This window comes from Echeneis naucrates, chromosome 3, assembly GCF_900963305.1.
Source record: "Echeneis naucrates chromosome 3, fEcheNa1.1, whole genome shotgun sequence".
NCBI classification, from domain to species: domain Eukaryota; kingdom Metazoa; phylum Chordata; class Actinopteri; order Carangiformes; family Echeneidae; genus Echeneis; species Echeneis naucrates.
The window spans coordinates 9227296-9233361 of NC_042513.1; positions in this window are offsets into that span (position 1 = coordinate 9227296).

Here is a 6066-nt window from a genome sequence, read left to right on the forward strand (position 1 = left end):
GAAAGCGAAGCCACACAGGAGGAAGAATAGAAAGCAGGACTGTCAGAGAGATTGGAGCCTCCACGAGAGCTGGCTAGAGAAAGTTTTACAGAGGAAGGAATGAACGAACTAAAAATGCAAAAACAATACGTCAGCGTAGGGTTTTAAATGAATGACATGCAAAGGATATGGAGGGAAAGAGAGAAGGAGCTGCTAAAATAGGATGGAGATAAAGTGTCATCACAAAGACCCAGAGGACTGAAGATGGAAGTGCAACCTCCAGCTGATACAAGCTCCTGTCCAAACACACACACACACACACGTGCTCACGCTGGTCCGCCCACAGTCACCAGAGACCTGATTAAGAGAGCAGAGCTATCGATCTGTGGGCTGGCAGGCTAGGATGGATGAGCAGGCAGGGCTTCAGGAGCACCAGAGGACAGCGTCAGTGCCCCCAAACCCCCCTCACCACCCACGCTTGAGCTGGCCAGGGTGAGACTGCAGCCAGCAGCAGAGGGTTAAAATCAAAACCAAGTGTGTTGAGCTGTTGTACAGTAGTAGGTGTCTGTGTTTAGGAAAAGCCTCAGTTCCTGTTGCACACGACAGGGAGGGGCAGTTGGTGGATACTCCCTGGACTGAAGCTTGTTGGAGTTCTAGTGCCCTTGAACTAAGTCCAGCTCCCCTCTCTGTGGCTCCCTCGAACATTCACACACACTCCATGGCTGTGCTTGCTGAAGCGTGGTTAGAGAAGTTGTCTGTAGATGGCCGCTGATTGGCCCCTCAGGTTGTGGATGGTCGCTCACAGGGGAGACTGCTCATGTGTTTGAGAATTTGGATAGAGTGACAAAGGTTTTGAAGGCGACAGAGATTACAGAGAGCTGAATGACAGGGATTTAGGTTGATACATTGGTGCTGGTGTCATTTTGCCCCCTTTGCAGGTTCCACGATTTATGTAAATATGCTTCAAACACAGCATGAAGTTCTCTAGACTCATTTGGCCTCCTCTTCAGGACATGGACACAAGCTCAGGTATGGATGAAAAAAGCCATTATGTGATCACATCTACGCAGCGTATGGAGATGTTTTTTGCATCTAAAGAGCAACTTTATACTAATTATTTAACCTCTTACCTTTTCACTGTGATGTAGCTCTGTAACACCGTGTGTGACATCACAGTTATGGATGGTAGTGAATTTTATTCAATTGATTGACTGTTTCACAGCCAATTTAAAACCAATGTAACTCCAAAGTAAAATTTAGCAAAAACAATTTCATTCCTGGCATTTGTGTAGCTTGAATGACGATGTGGAAGTGGACTGCATGTTCGAACAGACCCAGACTAGATTAAGCTAGCTACGTGATCTCCAGTGCTGGAACTCAGCTATACTGTTACACAGAGATGTCAATATCATTTTGTTTTCTTTTTCATGAACTGATGATCATTCGGTAACTATTCCAAGGCAGACGGTCTCCCTTTAGTTTCAACCTCTTTTCTGGTAACATCTAGTTTTGTTTTTTTTTTACCTCAAGATACTTTTTGTCACTATATGTATATCTATAGATACAGACTATATGTATATGTATGCCAAGCTTTATGGGTTGTAATCACCATTTTATATTTACATTTCACTGTCAACACTGCAGTGTTGTTTTGCCCACACTCATTTCATGTGTGCATACAGTGTGTTACTGTGAAACTCATCCTGCTATTCTGCCTCCTCAGAAGCTTCAGAGAGAGATCCATCATGAATGATTCTGGAGTTGAGAAAGTTCAAACCTCTTCTCTTTGAACACCAGCCACATAATAAACAGGTCAGTATGAAGTAATAACCCGCAGACACACAACAGCTTTTTGGTTCAGGCAGAGCTGGTCAACTGAACATTTCAGACACAAACAGAAAATCAAGCTACAGTTTCAGCTCTCAGGTTCACATTTTTGACAATCACAAAAAGCTTCGGGCTCACGGCTACTTGATCAACATGACAGGCTTTATGCATGTAAATGGGAAGGAGGAGGAGTGATGGTCGGATGACAGTCAAGGCTCCTCAGCCTCGTAACCTGCGCAACCAATGCTTGTGGTGGCAGGTTGTTGTTTATGTGGCGCTCATGTTTATTCCAGAGCTACTCTCACCTCAGTAGCTCAGCCTTGGACTTTGTTCCTGTGAAACTCCTGCTGAATCGCTCTTCGTTTAATCATCAGCAGTCTTCCCTGCTAACTTTTTTCCCCTCTTGCATTCCTCTGTCGCTCTCTTCCTGTCCGTTCTCTGTCCCTCATCCTTCGCTGTTTATTGTATTTATCTTGTTTGAACCTATGACGTTACCCAACATTTTTTAAATGAAAGAGACAACACTTGTGCAGAACTTCCATGTCCATTGGTGGAATGTAATTTATTTGAGATGTCTCACTTTATTCAGTGACTGTACCGAAGTCCAACTTGTTCTGTACTTTAGTGCTTCCATTTTATTCCAGCTTATACTTAAATGCTACTTCCTTTCAGATGGATGTATATAAGTTTTTACTTATATTGATTATAACATGCTGTTAATTGCCATTTTTTTGCCACTCCACCACAATCTGTATCTTTGCAGCTGAACATAGCCCTAAAATATTTTTTGGAAAGGGGGGGGAAAAAAAAAAACAATCAATACTGAATTATCATGTTCTAGCTCTCATAACCTGGCCCACTCCACGATGGAGAGAGACAAGGTCATGAGAGTATAAATAGCAAGCAGACTAGCTAATGATCTATCATTCTGGACAAGCGGCTGCACCCAAGAGCGGGCTGGCTGACAAGATCATTAATAAAAGCTGCTGGGAGAGTGATCGATCGGCTTGATGGATGATCAGAGCCACAAATACTATAAAACACCTGGATGTCAAGCCTTGTCTCTTTGAAGAGAGGGAGGAGGGAGGAGAAGGAGAAAAAAAACTGAGACCCCAACAGCGAGCCATGGAAGGGGATCAAACCTTATGCTCAACCTCTGTATTGTGCTGGAAAATGAAGTCAGTGCTGCGGCCACATGTTCGGCTTAATGCATGTATTTGTGCATAGCTTTGCTGTAAATCTGCCCATGTTTGATGCATCCAGTGTGTGTTGGACACACACAGAAGCTCAGTGTGAGAGCATCACAGTAATTTGAGGTAGATCAGGGAGTCAGCAGGTGTCGTGGTGTACAGGCTCCTGCAGCAGTCCACTGTGGTGTAATGGGAGGTATTTATTATTGACGTGCTCCCCTCACACCATTACTGAGCTCTGTGGTGGTAATCTGTGTCTCTACTACGCATCTCAACTCCCTCCTTCTTCTCTGCTCCCTCTCACTGCTCTATCATTACTATCAGCCAGTGTGTTACAATGTCTCTTTTGTCATCTACACACACACATACACACCTTACTCAGCAGTTCATCTCAATTCCTAATTTTTTCTGTGAAAGAGAGAGAGAGAATGAGTTCAGAGTGAGTGTAGTCTCCTTGCATGGCTGCGTGTATCAATATCTGTACATTGATCTGGCCTTGCCTCTCCTCTTCCATTCGTCCAGATATAGATTGGTTTTTCCCAGCAGGTATCTGGGCCTAGAATGTGAGTGATGGGCAGAGTGCGTTCAGAGGGTGTATTGAACCAGGGTGTCCCACACGCCACTAGAGTGTGTAAGACCGCTGAGCAAAAACGCTCTGTGAGGAGGAGAGGGAGGGAAGGTTATACTTATACAGACAAGTGTAACCAATACAGGGTGGAAGAGTGAGTCTGCTTTCTATTTCTGAAGGAATGAAGTGGTAAAGGTAAAGCTGCAGGGCTGTAAATATCATTTTCAATATTTATCAACCTTTTGCATTACTTTCAGATTCATTGATTAATTATGTCCATAAGGAGTCATAGCTGAAAGTCCAAACTGACTTTTTCATGCCACATTTCATCCAAATAAAAAAAAAAAAATTACATTTTCAATGTAATGAAAAAAGAGAAAAAACAGCAAAAAGAAGCTTAAAACAGTAGATCCAATTTTATCTGAATAAATTACTATTATTATTTAAGTTAACTTGTAACTAAGTAAAAAAATATAATTAAAGATTTTGAAATCTTTCAACTTGTTATATTTCCTGTGCTTACACATAAACGATAAACGCTCTGAAAATGGCACAGACCAAACATGATGTAATCAGCACATTAGGCAAACATCTAAATGAATCAGATTGCAGGTAACATGGTCCCTATTAAATATATGACGTCTTAATTTAGGTTAATTACTTTTTACTTACTTTTTATTTTTTATTTGAATACCAGATTGCATAGTACTCACTACTTTGTTTCCTACATGAAAACGTGTTAATGTGTAAAGGTCTGTAATCGGATTTCAGGTGTGATGTGTACAAGCATGAGCGGAAAGGATGCTTTATATGTGAATACTTTTTGGCTATATGTGTGTGAGCTGCTACCTTCAGTGCCTGACCATAAATCAGAGACCTTCAGGTCATGGGATAGCCTAGCTCATGGCTCCATGTGTAATTACAAGGCTGACATTTAAACAGCAACAGCCATATTTCACTCACTGCAGTGCCGGACGCAGAGTGGTCTGTGGATGGAGTAAAAGTTTTCAACAAAAAAAAAATTAATAAATAAATAAAAAACTTGGGGAAAAAAATCAATAAGAGATAGAAAGCATTCTAATGCCTTGTTAATGGACCCACATATTAATTATTCAGCGGTGGCCATTTTGTCTGCTCATTAAAGTGGCAGCTGTAAGGAGAAATGTGCAGCATTATTCTGCCCTGCTCTGCTCCAGCAGAATTGGTACGACATTATCCTCTTCGCTCAATGGTAGACACGCAACATGTGTAAGAGTGTGTGTGTTTGTGGTGCGAATTCTCTCCTAACTACTCTTTTAATACTAATCTTTTTCTTGCTGGTACACTGTTTCTTTAAGATGTTATCTCTAACAAGATCAGTGTGCCATCTGTAATGTATAGATTGAAATACTTCAGCCACAGTTATGTCTTTTCATCGCTCTAAGCTATTTGTGCGTGAATTTCAGTTAACAGAATTCAAATAAAAATATTACTCTCAACTTTTTCTCAAATGGAAAAACGTTCCCTCTTCAGTTTTTTGGTCTGCCACATCTCTGCAAAGTGGACACATAAAACTAAGTCGTCTTATCATTTACATTTGACACCTGAAAAGGAAGGCGTTACACGTTTTACCAATTTGAGCAAATGTTGGAAAATGATTCGGCAAGCTGATGTAGTGAAAGGCTGATGCAAAGCCTAATTACGCCATAACTAGGTAACAGCAGCTCAGTGCCATGCCTCCACCACATCCCCTTTAAGCTATGTTTACATGTCATTGTGTAACAAACCAGGGGTCTGGACCACAAAGCTTGATTCAGAGCTATCAATGTAAATACTGTTCAAATCAGGATTTTCCGTCCTACAATCACTTCTTACTGGAATATATAATTACAGTAACTTGTGCTGAATGGCTAACCTGCTCCAGAGAAGGTTATTTTGGAGATCACTCAGTATAAAAGTCCCGCACTCTGACCAGTCGAGTCTCTCAGAAAAAGACATCACAATCTGAAGACGGCCCCGTTGAGCTGAGAGCGGATTGTTAGGAATCTCAGAAGAGCAAGAGTTTTCAGACACCATCATAACAGATGAGGTATATTCACCCGATGGAATGAGACAGCTTCTAGAGCTGTACGAGTATAGAGGTACTCAGAGGAACGTTGAGGGCCCACAGACTGTCTGTCTTTACACAGAAGAGTCACGGGTTTGCTGTATTCCCAGGACACTTGAGATCTCAGGCCATAACAGAGAGCTGCTATGATACAGCAGGAAAGTTAGATATCGGAATCAGAAATACTCCTTTAATCCCCAGGAGAAATGCTGTTCTTTACTCAGGGAGCAAAGTCGTAATATTCTAAGAATATGTACAAACAAATTATAATATTATCTATATTTAAAATAAATAAATAAATAAATAGACCTGATAATAATTTGTACAAATTGATAGATAATTCAGGTGAGGTCTTAAGTAAATAAGTGGAAGTATCAACAGATAGTGCAGTATGTAATGATAGGCATCAGGTGTGA